At 45.8% G+C, this 19,637-nt stretch overlaps 1 long non-coding RNA gene across 1 annotated transcript; it reads left to right on the top strand.

Moving 5' to 3' along the window:
- The first annotated feature begins 5,148 nt into the window (after positions 1-5,148).
- LOC136505712 (uncharacterized) lies at positions 5,149-11,141 on the top strand. Its single transcript, XR_010771283.1, has 3 exons — positions 5,149-5,424; positions 6,368-8,250; positions 9,996-11,141. It is a non-coding gene; the product is annotated as an uncharacterized lncRNA (long non-coding RNA).
- Positions 11,142-19,637: the final 8,496 nt, after the last annotated feature.

The raw sequence follows: 19,637 nt of genomic DNA, 5'->3' as shown, positions 1-19,637 counted from the left end.
AGACTCAAATTTGTATTATTACATCTATATCTATAATATCAATATCTATATTTATGTCTGTACTCTATACATAATAACAAAGAGAAAATTTCTTCCTATATTTTTTGTCTGTTATATTCTCTCGTGGATCTGTCTGTTCCCGCACTCCCCTGAGCATAAGAGATGGCTGGTTTTAAGAGTAACAGTACATGTTGAATTAGAGATAAAAGTCCTAAGTGGTTCATCAGTGACCTGAACTCTCATCCATTGCTCATATACGAGTTAGAATAGCACAAGTCCAACCACAGTTCAGAGTCCAATTCCAACACATATTGAAATAGATGATGTAAACTGTATGTCTTGTTGTAACACACACATATATTTCCCAGTTATCTCTATAAAAACACAGTTACTCCGGTTTGGATAACTACTACCTAATATTGCTAATAATTTTGGTCATCAACAATAATGTATTGAGAATAAGCGATCCGGTGAAACAAGTGCTTTACAAGAATGAGATATGCATTCCTCTTAGAACATGCAGTGTTCCTTATTATGGAGCCTCAACAATTCACGCGCTAATAAAAGACAACGATTTGAGCTGTGGCTATCCGTCTAATAATTGCAATCCGTTTTACCTGTTGACTAGCCTAATTAACTCTTCTTCCTAGCCATGGTAACAAAGGCCCACGAATTGGCAGCACTGTACTGTATTTCATCTCTAAGCACTAGCACTGGCGGAGGTTGGTGATCTCAGAACTTCCAAGTGGCAAGGGGGCCTCATCATCTCCTGTGGTGGTAGGGTGGCTGCCTATCTCATGCTATTGCTAGGTTTGCCTCGGTTGCTTGATTGAAAGACTAGTAATGCAGTTGATCCTGATGCTTCCTACTCTAATCCTATACATAATTTCTACAGCAAGATCACTGGAGGAGCAAGCTAGAGTTAGCAATACCGGCCTCTGCTCCCTTCCCAGCTATTTTATACTCAGGTTAGAGAGGCTGAAACAGTTGACCAGGAGGTACAATCTGATTCAATGCAATTACCTATGCATATCAATGAGATAGTAACTCCATTGAAATGTAGCCAGATACTAAATGTCAAATAAAGTCCAGTAGCTAATGGATCATTCAAGCATAGCTGATGCCTTATCAGGTTTTCACAAATGTCTGAATTTAACACGATTGCTAAACATGCATATTCATTGGCAAGTCTCTTGGTTTTATCTTCATACAAACCTTTTCTTTCATGAAAAAAATTGTGATGAACTTAATTAAAATTTAAATCCACCAAACTTTTAACCTATATGACAATTAAGTATATGTGTAAGTTTAATTTAATTGATTGAACACGATTCTTTCGGGTAATCTGTCCAGCTAGAGGATGCGCATACACCTACAATGCATGGAGTGTAACCATCGACTCGAATTCAGACAAAGAAGTGGATTTCATTTGATTTTCAATCATATTATTCAGTTCAGTTTCAGGCTTAGACAGGAAGGTACATGACCATTCTACCAAATTGGCTCTAGCAAAACAGAGTGCATGCCATCTTCTCATACATGCCTTGACTATGTCCTCAGTTGTAGCATCCTTTTGGGCTTATCGGGAAGACCAGTATGTTCGTTTCTTGCACTCTATCCTCATGCTGATGTCCATGGCTCCTCTCTAATGGCCCAAGAAGACGGCAATGGTCATTGGCATGTCTCGATAGGCTTGAGTGGATCCATCGCCATCACGAAGGACCACAATCAGGTAGTAAAATTGTCATTGCCCTTATGTACAATTGCCACTTTGTCATGCCAGGACTGGAGGTTCTCAAATATCAATTCATTTACGTGCGCAAAGCTAGCAAGACCATGAATTTAAGTTCTCACTTCTCAATTGCAGAAACCTCTAGATCTGAAACCTGACAGAATAGTTGTACTACATGTGTATGGAGTGGTTCAAGTGCATCCTGTGAGTACCGTCATGAATGCAACTAGGACTTGATGCCATTGAGCTAGCTAATGCGCTTCATCCTGTACTGCCGAGAATTTCATAGTTGACAGTGAACATTTGTCAAGTTTGTATGGGATTGAACACTCGAGGTTCGACAGGTCTGATGGAAATAAGGATCGTGATGGGTTTGTTATCATGCATATATTTGTTAGAGCAGATCCAATTTTATACCTCAAAGCATTCCACACATTGTCCATGTGTTAGTTCGTTTTGATCGTATCCGACGAGAGAGACGCAGTGATGCAATCTAATTTTCATTTGGAAATTCATTGAGATCAAGCAATCCAGTGAAAAGGGGCCCATTACAAGAATTGGTCCTCTTAATTAGATCACGTAATGTTTATTCTTAGTTCTTAAGCCTGAGTCATTCAACGTAATGAGCATCTCCTCAGTCCTGGTGCACGCATCTGGCTGCCTGATAGCTTTGCTTAAACATAGCTGACCTTCAGCACTCCTATGAACCGGGGTGCTAGCATAAATGTGTGACGGTGAGAGACTATACTGCTCTGGCTTTCCTACAGTTTGGCGCCATTTCAGAGTAGCCATCTCGGAACTAGCGATTTGGCGCCAGTCCTTGCTTATATCTTACTTCCACCTGACAGAGTAGTAATGCAGGTGTTCCTGATGCCTCCTACTCCTATACACAATTTCCATAGCAGCATCACTTGGGTGGCCAAAAACACTACTGGCTTCCTGCTCCATTCGCTGCTGGTTTATACGCAGGTTAGACTAGAGAGACCGAAACATTCATTGAAATATAGTCAGCCACTTACCGCTCATATGAATGAGTCACCAACTAACAATCCATTGAAATATATCCAGGCAGTAAAGAAGTATGCAAGCATGTACTATTTAATTTTATTGGTTCAACACAGTTATTCGGCGTAATCATTCCAGTTTGATTATGCTCATATTAACTACACGGCATGGACAAGCGGTAGAGTCTTACCGCCTGTGACTGGAAGGTCCCGGGTTCGAGTCGCGGTCTCCTCGCATTGCACAGGCGAGGGTAAGGCTTGCCACTGACACCCTTCCCCAGACCCCACACAGAGCGGGAGCTCTTTGCACTGGGTACGTCTTTTTTTTTTGTTTGGTTCAGTTTCAGGTGAATACAGTATGCTAGATGGTACATGTCGTGCTTAGACTCTGCCTCTGACTTCTCAGTTTTAGATGAGGCCACGTGGTCTTCCGCAGCGACATTACTTTTCCCATAAGAAATATGAAGTAAAGATATATACAATTATATATACGCATATATATTGTCATATTGATTCGATCATAGCGCGTTTGGCAAAATGGTATATCATTTGTCTGGTAATACAAAATTGTACTTTCATAGTTTCGTTCCCACTAACTTGAACTTAGCTTGATGAGTACCAACTAGATCATAAATTATTCAGTTGAAGATAAAAAAGAGATTATTCAATTGAAGATAAAAGGAGATTATTCATAGAATAAACAAATAACATCACAATTATTTAATTTAGTCACTTAGCGACCTTTGGTTCTAAGAGAATATTCACTGAATTGTGAATGGACATTAACAGACTAGAGTACCAGTGCGACGAGTACTGAATTGTGCACAGGAAGCTAGAAACATCTCTGTTCGGATGTTTCTGCTCGCTAAGCTGCTCTGCTACAGGCCTGCTCCGGCCTAGCGCTGTCATGTGCTGCCATGGAGAAGACTCCGACGGGCGAACAGCTGATGCGCCTAGGACAGATGACGGATCGGAGTCTCATCGGCAGTCCGAGGCATTCCACACATTGTCCATGTGTTAGTTCGTTTTGATCGTATCCGACGAGAGAGACGCAGTGATGCAATCTAATTTTCATTTGGAAATGCATTGAGATCAAGCAATCCAGTGAAAAGGGGTCCATTACAAGAATTAGTCCTCTTTATTAGATCACGTAATGTTTATTCTTAGTTCTTAAGCTTGAGTCATTCAACGTAATGAGCATCTCCTCAGTCCTGGTGCACGCATCAAGCTGCCTGATAGCTTTGCTTAAACATAGCTGACCTTCAGCACTCGCTATGAGCCGGGGTGCTAGCATAAATGAGTGACGGTGAGAGACCGTACTGCTCTGGCTTTCCTACAGTTTGGCACTATTTGAGAGTAGCCATCTCGGAACTAGCGATTTGGCGCCAGTCCTTGCTTATATCTTACTTCCACCTGACAGAGTAGTAATGCAGGTGTTCCTGATGCCTCCTACTCCTATACACAATTTCCATAGCAGCATCACTTGGGTGGCCAAAAAACACTACTGGCTTCATGCTCCATTCGCTGCTGGTTTATACGCAGGTAAGACTAGAGAGACCGAAACATTCATTGAAATATTGTCAGGCACTTACCGCTCATATGAATGAGTCACCAACTAACAATCCATTGAAATTCGGCAAGCATGTACTATTTAATTTGATTGGTTCAACACAGTTATTCGGCGTAAGCATTCCAGTTAGATTATGTTCATATTAACTACACGGCATGGAGTGTAGCGTCCACCCAAATTCAGATAAAGAAGTGCATGTGAGTAAATTTTCAATCACTTTGTTTGGTTCAGTTTCAGGTGAATACAGTATGCTAGATGGTCATTCTACCAAATTGGATCTAACAAAACAGACGGGCACGGCAGGTGCATGTACATGTCGTGCTTAGACTCTGCCTCTGACTTCCCAGTTTTAGATGAGGCCACGTGGTCTTCCGCCGCGACATTACTTTTCCCATAAGAAATGTGAAGTAAAGATATATACAATTATATATACGCATATATATTGTCATATTGATTCGATCGTAGTGCGATTGGCAAAATGGTATATCATTTGTCTGGTAATACAAAATTGTACTTTCATAGTTTCGTTCCCACTAACTTGAACTTAGCTTGATGAGTACCAACTAGATCATAAATTATTCAGTTGAAGATAAAAAAAGAGATTATTCAATTGAAGATAAAAGGAGATTATTCATAGAATAAACAAATAACATCACAATTATTTAATTTAGTCACTTAGCGACCTTTGGTTCTAAGAGAATATTCACTGAATTGTGAATGGACATTAACAGACTAGAGTACCAGTGTGACGAGTACTGAATTGTGCACAGGAAGCTAGAAACATCTCTGTTCGGATGTTTCTGCTCGCTAAGCTGCTCTGCTACAGGCCTGCTCCGGCCTAGCTGTAATACAAAAAAAAAAAGCCAGCCAGCCCCTCCTTCACTCACGCCCCCTCCTTCCTCCTGACCGACCCTCCCCTCTTCCTCACGTTCTTCCTCTGTCCCTCCTCTTCCCATGGCTGTCTACCTTTGAATCCAAGATCTGCAGGGCCAAACCCTTGGGGGGATCCAGCAAATCGGATCGGGGATGTCAAGAGGAGCAAGAAGAGGTGCGTCTTCCATGGAGATTAGTCCTTTCCCCATCTCTTCCTGCTGCCCTAGGTTTGGGGAATATCCAAGGTGAGGTGAATCCACTTTAAAACTGTTAATTGAGGTGCTTAGATGTTTCTTGGTCATGGGGATTAGTGGGTTTGTGGGGGAATCACCATTTGGATGTCAACCTAGGGTCTGCTGTCCTGGAGCTCGAGCAGTGCTGCTGTTCATGTGGTTTAGTTGACCTAAACGATTTTTCCTCAACAAGTTGATAATATGGAAGTTATAGAGGACCTTCAGATCTGTTTGCCTATGAAATTTCATGATTTTAGCGCAGATGGTTTGAGAGAGATGAATTTTCTAAGCTAGCTGCTATTTTCTGACGAAAATCTGGACAGAGCTGGATCTAGCCGGATTTGAAGAACCTTAGAAGATTTATATGACTTTACAAATTATAGGAGACTTGTAGCATTTTTCATTAGCTTTCCATATTGGTAAAGAACATGGCCTTTGGATAAGAGGAACTCTAGATATAGATTTTTGAAGTTAGAGGTACTGTTTTCTCTGCAGAATGTTCAGTTATTCTTTGCTCATTCATTGGGCCACCTTGCTGACCCTATCTGCAAATGTGAGAAATATGAGAGTTGTAGACCATGAGATGATTTGCAATCTGGCCAAATTTCATAATTTTTGGACAAATGGATATGGAGTTATAAAAATGTGAAGTCTGCTGTCTCAATTGTTAGACAAATTCTGAAGCCTGTTTTCAACTGCCGATTAGGCCATCTTTTAAGCATGATAAAAATATAATCTCTTCATGAAAGTTGTAGGCCTAGTTGTGTATTTGTTTGCTATCATAGCCTTAATAGATTAAAAGATACAAAAAGATGAAGCAGCAGTGCTGCTGTTGGCTGAATTTCCAGAGTGTTGTCAGGCCTTGTTTGTGGGGGTTTTTCCGAGCATAGGAAGCATTTGTTTGCTGTTTATACATCTTTGGTACTGCTGCAAACTGAAAAACATGTATGTTCAGGTGGAGTCACTTCGAGACGCAACTAGCGTCCGTTTTCATCGTCGGTAAAGGCAAGTGAATGTAGCTGTTGTGTTGCTACCACTTTAACATGCTATCTTTACTGCCTCCACTTATAAAATGCAGCACACATACTTATATGTGGTAATCTGAAAAACATACATGATGCTCATAGTTATGGTAGAAGTATAAATATGATGTTACTAGTACAGCTATGTAGTGGGTGTATTCCTTTTTAATTCAACATGGCTGCATAGATAAATGAAATGTTCAATGGATGATGGTTTTTGAACTCATGGTTGAGGCTGATAGTATATTGCACATGTGGCACATACTTGGTAATTTAAACTATCTCATGTTTCTTTTACTATAGACGAAGTCTATGGAATCCTTAGTGGCTTAATAGCTGATGGATTTGTTATAGCATTATGTTGATCTTGGTGTTTGAAAACATCTGTGGCATTATGCTACTTTTTGTCTCCTAGGGCTAACACGTGCGGACCAAATGAAGTTTTGGGTTATGAGTAAGGTCAGAAGTAGTTTCTAGAAGTCTTTGGGTATATGTGTGTTTAAACTTAAGAATTAAGTTACGGGCTGACTAGCACTATTTTAGAAGTTCCTTTTTAAATATGATATATATGGTTTGGGCTTAGATTACAGATTTGGTGCTTTACTCCATATTTAAAAAGATAATACTTATATTCTATCCTATACCTGTTAAAATGAAGGTGACCCATAGATAACATGATATGGAGAATGATTTCGTTGATACTTGGCATACATGAGATTCTATAATTCAATCATGGTTGATACTATTTATGTTGAATAAGCTCTTTATGCATCTCTCCGTATATATTATCATGGCTTGTTCTCTTGTCATTATGGAGTATGTGGTATTTGGATTCTGGAGATGGCATTTATATTGTGGCATTGCATCACACTGCATTGCATGGCATTTGGAGTTATGTCGCGAACCTATGGTTGCGACCGTACCGGTACAGCATCGTCATAACGATGTAGCTTCATACCTTGTTGGGTATGAAGGCAGGAGTTCATATGCATGCATATGCATACATCATCATTTATTGGGTGCCGATACAACTTCACACCTTAATAGGTGTGAAGGCAGGAGTTCATGTGCATTGATATGTAATTCGGAATGTTTTGGATGTGGGATGTGATGAAGTTACCTTGTGCAAACATACACTGGGATGTTACTTATGGGATTTCGAATATATCGTATGTGAGCTTCTTGCCATTCGCATATTTGTTATGTATGGATATTTGAAATATTGGCGTGATAGAGTTGCAATGACTAACATGGTAAGTGATGCTTCTCTATGGTGATGTGTATTATGGTATGGCCTATGGACTGTGGAGATATTATATGTGTTGTTACAGTGCATTCCTATGGGCTTCAATGCCATTGCAAATGTTATTCCATTTTTACAGGTATATGTTCTGTATTAGGTATATGTTCTGTATTTATGCTACCTATATTTTTAGTTGTTATGGAGGCCTATATGCTATGGCTTTTGAGGGTTGTTAACTATTGTTCTACGTGGACCTTATATCAATCGTTATGGTAACTATTGTACAGACTAATGTTGTTTTGCCATTGCCATGATCGCATAATTCTTGGTATATCAAGTAGATTGGTGGAGATGTTAATACTTGTTACTTTATCGAATGATTGGTTAATCTAATGTGGTTTAAATAGCCTGTTGAAGTAGTTCGCTTGCTGAGATTATTCAATCTCACTCTTGTTTTCCCCTCCCCAGGTTGTCTTTTGATGCTAGCATGGAGGGTAGTGGGTTAGTTGCACTACATACACTTTCACTGGATCCTACATAATGCTAAGATGTGTTCTTTTAAGTTTATGAGATGTGAGTATCCTTATTCATGTTTGTTTAAGTCGAGTAGTTGTTATGTTAGAGAACCACGCTTGATAATCTATCTATTTGTTGCTTCCGCGTTGGGCTGGTTTCAAGGTATTTCCTATCGAAATTTTCTAGTTCGGCATTTTGTGGTGTAGTTGTGTAGCATCCTTGGGTTGCGTGGCACCTGGGGTGTTACACTAGCGCTGTCATGTGCTGCCATGGAGAAGACTCCGATGGGCGAACAGCTGAATCGCCTAGGACAGATGACGGATCGGAGTCTCATCGGCAGTCCGAGGCCGAGCGCAGCTACTCAGAGAAGGGACGGAGACACGGAGAACCAGATATAGAAAGGAGGCTAGTAGCATTGATTCACACGGAGAGCCAGAGATAGAAAGGAGATTATTCATACAATAAACAAATTTGTATGGTTTCGAAATAGGAAAAATGATTTAATTACGTATATTGTGAACATTTAAATTTAGGAAAATAATAACTTTGTTAAAATTAAAATCAAATATAGGTCTACACACATGTTTATGCATTCATGCTGCTGCATATTTTTTTTGTATTGTGTGGTTTCAAATTAAATTTCAAATTGATTTGAATTTGCATTCAAAACTTGTTTGGAAATTAGTTTGGAAAATAGAAAAAGGATTTTTCTCTCCATTCCTTGAATTCGGCCTGCCGTAGCCAGGTCGGCATGCTCTCCTTGGTCTGTTGGCCCGCCTCCCCGCTCTTCTTCGCTTTCAACGCGGCCCAGCTCTCTCTTCCGTTTCTTCTGCAGCGGCCCAATCAGGCGGCCCAGTTCCATGCCGTGCCGCACCCGCGTTCTCCCCTATCTCCTCTCGGTGATGGCTCAGCCCCACCTGTCAGCAGCACCTTCCTTCCGCGCGTGACCGGGACGAACTCGATCGTCGCCGGGAGTCCGCCTCTGCCCCGATGTGCTCGGATGGCGTGCGCCCCAAGCCAACTCCGCCCATAAATAGCAGCTCGAGCCCGTGCCACCTCCCTATCCCGCACTACAGCAAGCTTTCGCCCTCGCTCAGAGCTCACAGCCGCGCAACCCTAAGCTCCGCCGTCGCCGGCGGGTTCGAGCAGTCGCCGTGCGCCATCGTCGGTTCCCAGCCCTTGTTTTCGGTTTTGGTGAGTCCGCCGTCGTTCTCTCTTTCTTCTCGTGCTTTTGGTTCATTAAATGGTGGACTATAGGCCGTGAATCGCTAGCGCCACCCGCTCTGGCCATGGCGTCGCCGTAGACCAGCTCATCGCCGGCCACCTTCCCCACCCGGTTCAATCCATGCCGCTCAAATCCAACGGCCAATATCGCCCAATACCCCTTCGCTGGTTACTTTTGTAAAAGGACCTTACAACTATTTAGATCTCAACCCGCCGTCCCTGGTTTCTTTCGAAAGGACCCCTTTCTTTTCTTTTAATAAGCCTACAGTCCTCGGCCAGATTTAAAACTCAGGTTTTATTTATTTTAATTCAAAAATCAAGTTCCACTTATTTACAGAATTACCACTACTTTCTATAGGCCTTAAAATCTTCGTTTTAACTCCGATTTGATCTGTTTAACTTGTGTTAGGTTCGTAATTCCATAATCTACATGTTCATACTACTGTTAAGTAGGTTTTCTACTTTTAAAATTCGAGGTTAGATTTAATCTATTATTTTATTAAAGAAAATCTTGTTTAATACATAACTTATTCGTTTTAGCTTCGATTTTTATGATCTTCACGTCTGTGTATGCACAGGAAGCTAGAAACATCTCTGTTCGGATGTTTCTGCTCGCTAAGCTGCTCTGCTACAGGCCTACTCCGGCCTAGCACTGTCATGTGCTGCCATGGAGAAGACTCCGACGGGCGAACAGCTGAAGCGCCTAGGACAGATGACGGATCGGAGTCTCATCGGCAGTCCGAGGCCGAGCGCAGCTACTCAGAGAAAGGAGGCTACTAGCATTGATTCACACTCACTGACGTGTTGTTTCCTTATTTGGGCTTTAACTGGGCTTTAGCAAAGATATCCACAGCTAATTATGAGTGATTAAGGGTCCATCTATTGAAGTCTGTGGAACATTGGAGGAGGCAGGCCCCTGCCCCCCCCCCCCCCCCCCCCCTTCTGTCCGCCCCTGCCTGTTGGAACATACTCATCCCAACTGGCTCCATGCCTCTCATTATCCTTTGTAACAACAGCAATCCTGGTGCCTCCCGAGCCTACTACAGAAAAAGAGAGGAGGAGCATCTAGGAAAATATTGAATTAAACATTCATCTATCTTGAACCACAAGAACAAAGCTGAAGCAAGAGCTCATGCTCAGGATGCCTGGTATATATGGTGTTTATTTGTTCTTCCTCATTGCTCTTTTATGGACCCCTAGTCCGTCCAAGAAAAGACAGCATAATAATATCACATTGATGTAAATGTTTGGCCCCATTACTATGTAGTACTTGGACTCAGTTAACAACTTTAGTTGGGCTCCCGATGAGGTCAGCCACCTGGCCCTGAATCCCATTGTTAAAACATGCGTTTTTACCATTTTTCTTGCAGCCCAGCCCAGTTAGAAGTTGAGGTGACTATGAAGGTGACCGTTGTCTTTTGCTATTTACCTCAATGTTCGCCAAAAATAAATATCAAACCTTTTGTACCTGTCAGGTAGTCACAGGGAGTACTTTTTCTTATGATTTTTCACTTTTGGACATTTCACTCAGCGAAAGAATCAATCAGAGCAATCATTTCGTTAGGAAACAACCGTCAAAAGATAAGTCTCATAGTCAATCTTCACTATCTTTTTGAAAAACATTTTATGGTTTTCTGTTTCCTTCTTTCAGTTGCGTCAAACAGGGAAATACCTTGGAGCCCTCTGAGCTTCAATCATTTAATTGACAAATTGCTATTCGCTGGATTTTCAAGCACCTTTCCGGATTGTTTCTCAGGGTTTCGGTTTCCACGAGCATGCGCAGCAGGAACCTTCAGATCTTTGACACCTTTGCCAATTTGGGTCTACCACCAAACTTCACAAGCGCGAAGGCCCTGCATACAACGCCACTTAAGTGAAGGTCCTACTCGTGGGGCTATTTCTTAACTCTCCTCTAGTCTGCAGGATCATGCTATTTCATTGAGGTAACAGTGTAAAGGGCCATCCCAGCATAAATGGGGACCCTGTGCTAAATTCTAAAATAGGCCCTAGCAACTAACAAAATACACTAGTAAAATAATATATTAAATTGCAATGATAAAGAATTATACGTCTTTAACTTTTGGTCGCATGACCTATCCATAGCTCCTTCATAATATTAAGTTCTCAGTTTTTTACATTTTTGGTAATTCGATTGATATTTTCCTAGACTCATTTGCAAAGAAATGGCTTTGATCTTAAAACACTTTATGCCTACACGTTAATACACAAGAATAAGTAAGACAAAAAAAGAGACATGCATTATTATTATATATACATCAGATCACTTACAAAAGACTGAGAACAAATGAAAGAAAAGGAATGGAAATGAGCTTGTTAGCTTGCCGAAGGCAGATGCAATAGCAACCACCAGTCCAGCAATATAGTTAAGAAACAAGATTACTATCGTTCACATTTTTTCTGGCCATGTGATGAGAAGAAAAAGAAATATAGACTCACTAGATGGAGTGTTGTATGTAAACCCAAGGATTTTGGTGGACTAGGCATACAAAACCTAGACATTCAAAATAGATGCCTACTAAGTAAACGGTTGTTTAGGCTTATAAATGAAGATGGAGTATGGAAAAGGCTTCTAAGAAAGAAATATTTGTCTAACAAAACTCTAACACAAGTATAGCATAGCCTAGGTGACTCCCATTTTTGGTCTGGCCTTTTAAAAGTTAAAGAAGATTTTTTGGCCGGCGGGCGTTTTAATGTACAAAGTGAGGAACAAGTCAGATTTTGGAAGGACATTTGGTTAGGAGACAAACCTCTTTGTGAGGCATATCCTAATATTTTTAGAATTATAAGGAAAAGGATGATACGGTGGCAAATGTTTTATGAACTTTACCACTTAATGTATCATTTCGGAGAGGTTTAGTAAATGCTAATATGAACTCTTGTTATGGCTTGGCGCCCAATTTGTGTCGATCAATCTTACACCAGGGCTGGTCTATATATTGGACATTTTGGAAGGACTTTGTTTTGGTGGAATTGACTAAGAGTGGTGTCGGTGCGAATAGTGACCAATAAGTAAATATTTGTAGTTTTATAGTGCGTTATGATCGGATATGGCCTAGCACTCAATGACACAGGATTTATACTGCTTCAGGCAACGGGCCCTACGTCCGGTTGAGGTCGGTCGGTGACTTTATTCCTGAGCCCAGGTGTTCGAAGTTTGCTGTGGAGTTACAAACAAGTAAGGAATGAGAAAGTGGGGTGTTGGAGGCCCGGTCGGACTCTGAACCTAGTGGAAGAGAGTGACAGATGCTCAAACATGCTCTAAGTATTGGAACGTATGCTCTGTGTGTCCGAGCTTATCAGCTGTTGAGAGCGTGTAGACTGTGTAGCTGTCGAGTCCTAGAGCTATTGAGCTGTCGAGTCGACTAGTCTTCGGGGGAGGGGGGCTTTTTGGAGAGAGCTCATCCCCTTTTATAGTTGAAGGGGATGGCTTTACAAGTCAGAGAAAGAGAGAGAGAGAGTGTCTACGTGTGCTGTCTAGTCTTGTTGCCCACACCATCAGGTACGGGATGGCTGTTGGCACCCACAAACTGTTTATGTTTAGACACATCTGCCAGGCTCTACCATGTTCACCTGGTACGGCAAACGACAGCGCCCACAATTCTGTTTATACTCTGACGCGTCTAGCAGGTTCTATCGTGTTTGCCTGACATGCCTCGATGGCACCGTCCTACAGGTGCACAGGGCATGTCATAGTACAGTCCTCGATATTGCGGTTGACTTGAGCGCCTTACCTTATCTGCTCCCTGCACCGAGCGGGCATCCCCGGTCAGTCGGTCCCGACCGTCTCAGTCGGGAAAGAGCAACGAGTAGAGGTCCGACATATCCTCGGTTGGAGAAGGGGGTCGGACTACGGTCCCACCTTGCCCAGGCCTTCTGGTCAGGGACCGGATCGTTGTCTCGGCCTGTCATTATGTATCTGGGCCGGCCCAGGCACGTGCTATAGCTGCGCCGCCTGCTGGGCTAGGTTTTGCAGGGAAGCGGGTCCATTGGGGACCCTAGGTTTATGAACCCGACAGGAGCCGCCGAGCCCCTTTAAGACTTCTGTGAAGCCGTGAAGGGGTTGTTCACACATGTTTCGCATGATATTTGTAAAAGCCAGGGGCTTGTGTTTTTAGCTTAATGAAAGCTTGAATTTGCCTTGTAATTCATGTACCCATCGTGCCATGGAGGCGGGCTGTTATTGGAACTTCGGTGTTTTCCCCCTTGGTTTGTTGTACTGTGTAGGGTAACCGAGTAGGATACAGGAGCCTAGGCTCCATGTGGAGGACTAGCAAAAGCCATGGAGGCGCGCAGAGTGGATAAGGGTGCCCAGCCTCCGTGGGGAGGACTGGCGAAGTCCGTGGAGGTGCGCCGGAAGGATATTGGCACCCAGCCCCTGAGGAGAAGACTCACTGGTAATCCATTTTCTGTAGAGTGTGCGTGAACGCACCCGATGTGTGTAAGGTAGTGGGTTGCTGTCAGACGAGACAGAACCCGCGTCCTTGGGGTCGGGTGAGACGGACCACGAACCTGAGGGGTCAAGTGAGATGGAGCCCGTGGCCTTGGGGTTGGGCGAGACGGAGCACGAACCCAAGGGTCGGGCGAGACGGAGCCTGTGGCCTTGGGGTCGGGTGAGACGGAGCACGCACCCAAGGGTCGAATGAGACGGAGGTGGGTGTAGCCTCTGAGCCTGTGGCCGACTGGGGAGTCGGTCGGAGGCTGAGCACCTTGGTACTCTTTTTTAGGGCTGTAGACTCTTGTGTTTCTTCTCGTTGGGATGTTCGCCCGTGTCCGTTTCGACCGCAACCTATGTAGTCAGTCAGGTTCCTAAGTAGGAACCTGGTAGCTCGAGCCCCCGAGCCACTAGGGTTGGTCGGGGTCGGTCGCATGATTTCCTGCATCACCCTGTCCGTGGTTTTCGCAACCAGAGGGGTTGAGCTGATGCCACTTGCCTTGATGGCTCAAGTGGCGAGCTTCGGTGAGCTTTTTAACGGGTATGTCCGAGTGGAATCCAAATCCGTCGTTCGTGATGGGGTCGGCATAGCCCTCATGTGGAACTCCACTTCTCCTTAACCCGCCTCCTAGCAGATGCCTGAGCCATTCTAGAGACCGACTCAGGTGGCCCACTGGCCTCCCCTTGATGGAGATTCTGTGGGCATGGCTTGAGGTCAGGATCGAACGAGAAGGTCAAGATGACCCTGTCTGCTTCTGAGCGGATCAGGCGAGGGCCGCTAGGGCTCATCTGCGTTTTCTCCCCTGGCTCTATTTGACACGAGGTGGACTCGAGCCCTTTGCGGGCCAACCTTCAAACCCTGGTTGGTCGTCTCTGATATCGAATGAGATGACTACCGCTTCGTGACGTGACGCGAAGCATTGTGATGCAACAATTTCATATGCAATGCTTGGATGTATGGGATGAATGTGTGGATGAATATATGACTGAATGTATGAATACATGCATGAGAATGGCTGAATGAATGCTTATGCACTGCGAAAGTAGAACGGGGGTTGGTAAAGTTACCTCGATGGCTCGAGTGATGGGTCCGGGGAGCTCCTATCAGATATGTCCAAGTGGGATCCATGTCCGTCGTTTGTGATGGGGTTGGCATAACCCACATAGGGCATCCCACTGCTCCTTACCTATCTCTCGGCAGCTGCCCGAGCCGTCCAATCGACTCGAGTGACCTATTGGCCTCTCCTTGATGGAGATTCCCCTGGCGGGCCCCTCCAAACCCTGCCTGGGAAGGAGGAGGGTCATTTGCATGCGGTTGTGCCTCTTTTCCCATGCTCGGGTTGCAGTAGTGGTGGCCCCGCCCAGGCCACATCCCGTTAGCCAGGCGATGTTTTGTTGGGCAGGCCACGTCCCGTCAGCTAGGGCCACGTCCCGCCGCACGCCATTCCGCATTAAATAGGGGGAAGGGAGAGGGTTTCCTCCTGTTCTTTTGCCTTTCTTCAACCACTACCATTTCTCCTTCCTCCTTTTTGCCAAGCCTGTTCATGTGCCATGGCGGTTTCTAGGAGAGAGGAGGGTAGAGCAAAGGAGTGGAAAAACTCACAGATTCGTTCATAAATCCGAGGTGCGATGTCGAACTAGAGGCCATCCAACATGGATGAGGCCGTGCTAGCTGACTTCACCGCGAAGGGGCTACTTCCGTCGAAGGAGGTGGTGGACTAGAGGGCTCCTGCGTCAAGGGTGGTTGTTCCATGACCCTAGTTCGACGAGGTTGTCTCCTTCCTCGCATTCCACGAGCGCGGGCTCGGGTACCCCACGCATTGGTTTTTGCGTGGTCTCCTCAACAAGTGGGGCCTAGAGTTGCAGCATCTCAACCCAACTGGGGTGCTGCATATCACTGGCTTCATCGTTGTCTGTGAGGCCTTCCTCAGGATAGAGCCACATGTGGATCTATTCTAGCGAGTCTTGATCGGGTGAGCCCTGTCCAAGGGGAAACCACCAGAATCACACCGGTTGGGGCATTTGCCCTTAGAAGAGGCCAAAGCCGTTGGTCCCCTACCTCGTGTATTCCCCTAGTGATTCCAACTAGGGGTGGCATGGCGAATGGTTCTATATCAGGAACCCAGTGGAGGCGCTGTTCCCAACGTTTACTAGGGGGAGGCCAGAGAAGAGGGAAAGTTGGATGTGGAGTCCTTCCCGTCAATAGAAAAAGCTAGCTATCATCAAGTTGAAGCTTCAGAAGCTCATGCGGAATGGCCTCAATGGTTTGCGGGTCTTCCACACCTTCTTCCATCATCGAGTTGCCCTGCTGGGGGAAAGGATGCGGCCGTTGTGGGAATACTCTGGCCCAACAGATCCTGACCGTGCAATGCTGAAGGAGTTGTCGAAAGATGAAGTCTGGGGTTATCTTGGTCGGGCACTATAGTTGAGGGATGAAGACTCCCTCGAAGGGACGCCCGTACACCTTCATGCCGTGAAACTATCCAATTTGGTATGCTTTTTTCCTGTGACATTTTCCTTCTTGTTTTGATGTTTTGTTTGATTTCGAGTTGCCCGTTTCGAAGAGACTCGTGGGCTATAAATCCCGACCGCATCTTCCGAGAGGGCCAGAAGGCGTGGTTCAGCAAGCTACCTAGAGGGAGGCCATGCTTGCCAAGAATAAGAAGAAAGCCAAGAAGGTCTAGAGGAGGTTCAATAAGGAGAAGGAGATCAACGGTGGGTCCGGGGTGGCGAGAGCCAGAGCGACATGGAGGCAGAGCTTGAGTCAGAGGAGCCCACAAAGATGGGTGATGACATGAGTGCCTCAGAGGACGAGGGAGACAGGGGCGCTGCCATGACTTTGGTGGAGCGCCATGAGCCCACAGCCGCGCCCGTCGGTGGTGTGCGTGATACGAAGATGTGCCACAACATTCCTTAGTCGAGGAAGCACGTCGTGAGTGGAGACGCCCTTTTGAGGCACCGTCGGCTTCTCAGCCCCTACTCCAAGTGTGACAGAACATGCTAGTTGGTCGGAGGAATGTGATCATCTGCCCGTTCCCTCGGGGTCACCGCGAGCTAGTGGTCGTGACCATTCGTGAGCCGAACAGGGACTGGCCGTGTTGTCCCTACCCTCGGTCGGTTCGAGGGGGCGTGAACTATGACCCTTGAGCGATCGTCATCCACTTAGCTCATCGTCAGTCGGTCGAAGTTTTAAGGTTCTGCCGCTTTTGTCTGGGTATGTATTCATGCTTCCCTTCACCCTCATAGTTGAGTTTTTTGGATGTGACTAACCTACGCTTGTGCCCTTATTTTGCAGCGGTCAGGAGCCGATAGGACTAGGGATCTCCCCACTTCCCATGCAAGAAGAGTGGAGACCTAGCCTGCTGTGGGCTATGATGAGCGAGGGGGGAAATAGGTTGGTGGTGGCACGACCTTCCATAATGGGGGTTGCGTCTTCCCGACCAGTCGTGAGCATGGCGGTGGCCGTGATGGCGGTGATCCTCATGGTGATGGTGGAGGCCAGGTTGGAGGTGACTCTTGCGGTCCCTCCCCCGCCAGTCGCAGAGGTGGAGAGGAGGGAAACTAGGCTCCCTATCTCACCCGATGAACGATCACACGGTTCGCCTGCCTGGTCAGAGCTAGAGGGATCTAGAGGAGCCATGGCCAGGCCAGAGGTAGAGCAACTGTTGGTGAGCCATGGAGTCCTAGCGGTGAACATCCCCTTCAACAGTGAGGAAGACACCGAGGTGGAGCCGCCAGCCATCCCGCCGTCCTAGGAGTTGATGATGATCCAGTCGTCACATGATACTACGATGGATGGATCTTCTAGCGAGTTAGGGGTGACCCATGAGCTATTGTGGCCTTGCCCTGGCAAGCCAGGAAAGGCCTGGTTCATCCTTTGTGATGACGAGGAGGTGAAGCTCTGACACCTGCTTAGGGAGAGAGGACTATCAATGGAGTCTGATAGGCGACGCTCAAGGAGGCCTTGGAGAGGATTGAGCTCGTCCATTAGGCCATGACTATCGACCTACCATACATTGCAGAGGTATGTTTTCTATGTTCTTGGTGTTGTCTTTGATTCCTTAGCTTTTAAATGGTTGTCTTAGCACACCTAATTCTTGTCTTGTAGGACCTAGAGATGATGTCGGATGGAGCAAGAAGCGATGGCGTCGTAGTGGGTCAACGAGCTTAGGTACTAGCTAGAGTCCGCCCACCATGAGTCCCAATACCGAGTGACTGAGGCGATGGGAGCACGGGCGGTGGAGCTGCGTGCGGTCAAGCGAGCGACTGCTGCCGAGTGGGAACTCAACGCGGCGAAGGCCCACTTGGCGGATACTGAGGCAATGCTATAGAAGTCCTTGGAGTCTCTGGAGGTGGAGCGGAAGGCCTGGTCAGACATTGAGCAAGAAGTGGTCATGCTCCGGGGGCAAATGCTCAGGGTAGAGGAGTCGAACGCTCGACTGCTTAAGAGGGTGACCCAGCGAGAGGAAGGGCTCTCCATTCTAGAAAGCACCCCTCTCGATACATACCTATTCTACCCTCGGTTGATGACTTGAATTTTTCTTTCCTTTGCTCCTAAATTTGTCGTTCGTTTCTAGAACTGGGTGGAAAGATTGGCTCTCTGGAGCAAGAGCTGGAGATGGTCAAAGCGACGGTTAGTCAGAGCATGGAGGCGCTAGCCCAGTCCCTTGAGGAGCGACACATTCTTGATGGAGAGCTCAACTAGCTTCGCAATATTACATAGGTGATCATCTCTAAGGTGTTCGGGTTGGGACCGAGCACCAGTACGCCCACCGTCCAGTTGGCGGAGGTCCCGAATGAAGTTCAGGCGCTCATCTTCGATGGCATGTTCTATGAGACAGCGGGGGTGCTGACCTCGATGGCGACCCACCACCCTGATCTAGACTTCGTGGCCATCTGCAGAGGATACGCCAAAGGGTGGAGCATAGACGAAATCCATGCGCTGGGGGAGAGTTTGGTGTTGTATGCACAGATGGTCGCTGAGCAGGTCAACATGCAGTGGGTGATGGAGGCTCGCCGTTTGACCGTGGCCGCAGACAGTGGAGGCTGGGTTGAAGGCGAGCATCATCCCGACCGTAGCCGAGCTGAGCGCCATCGCCCTGACCACAACCAAGCTGCCTTCGTCCTCGTCAACCATACCGTCAGTCGATGCCGCCGGGGGGCCATAATAGAGTTAGAGTAGAAATAGTCAGTTTATGTTATAGATGAATTCGTGGAGGAGCCCCGTGTGAACAGTTTACATTCGTGAATATTTCAAGTTTGTTTTTGTGATGAAATCACTAGTGAGGTGAAGCTTGTCTCGTCTGCCCTTGTTTTTATCTTTGCATAGCTTTGTTTTTGTCCTTTCTTGTTCATACCTGCCCGTTGACCCATAGGCTGCAACCTTAAGAACCCAGGTGTGGCCCGCGAGGCTCAGCTGCTCGTAACCGTAGGTCGTGGCGGGCTGTGATCGGTCAGGAGGCTAAAAGCGCAAGTTACATATGGTAATCTAAGGAACATAATACCCTTTCATTTGGGTGATGCCCTTTTGTTTGGGAAAAAAGTGTTACTATATGATAGTAAAAAAGGGGGTGGTATCGCACCCCCATGGAGCCCTCGAGTGACCCAGGCTGAGAGTCCTTAGGCTGGGGCACTGTAGGAGCAAGCATTGAATGGAAATAAACGGTAAGACCGAGCATTAGGGAAAGAAATGATGTAACTGTTCGATGTTCCATGTGTTGGTGAGAACATTGCCGTTGTTGTCCTTTAGTCAGTAGGCACCTGGTCG

The sequence above is a fragment of the Miscanthus floridulus genome, chromosome 14, assembly GCF_019320115.1.
Source record: "Miscanthus floridulus cultivar M001 chromosome 14, ASM1932011v1, whole genome shotgun sequence".
In the NCBI taxonomy this organism is placed as follows: domain Eukaryota; kingdom Viridiplantae; phylum Streptophyta; class Magnoliopsida; order Poales; family Poaceae; genus Miscanthus; species Miscanthus floridulus.
This window is presented reverse-complemented; position numbering and strand designations above follow the sequence as displayed.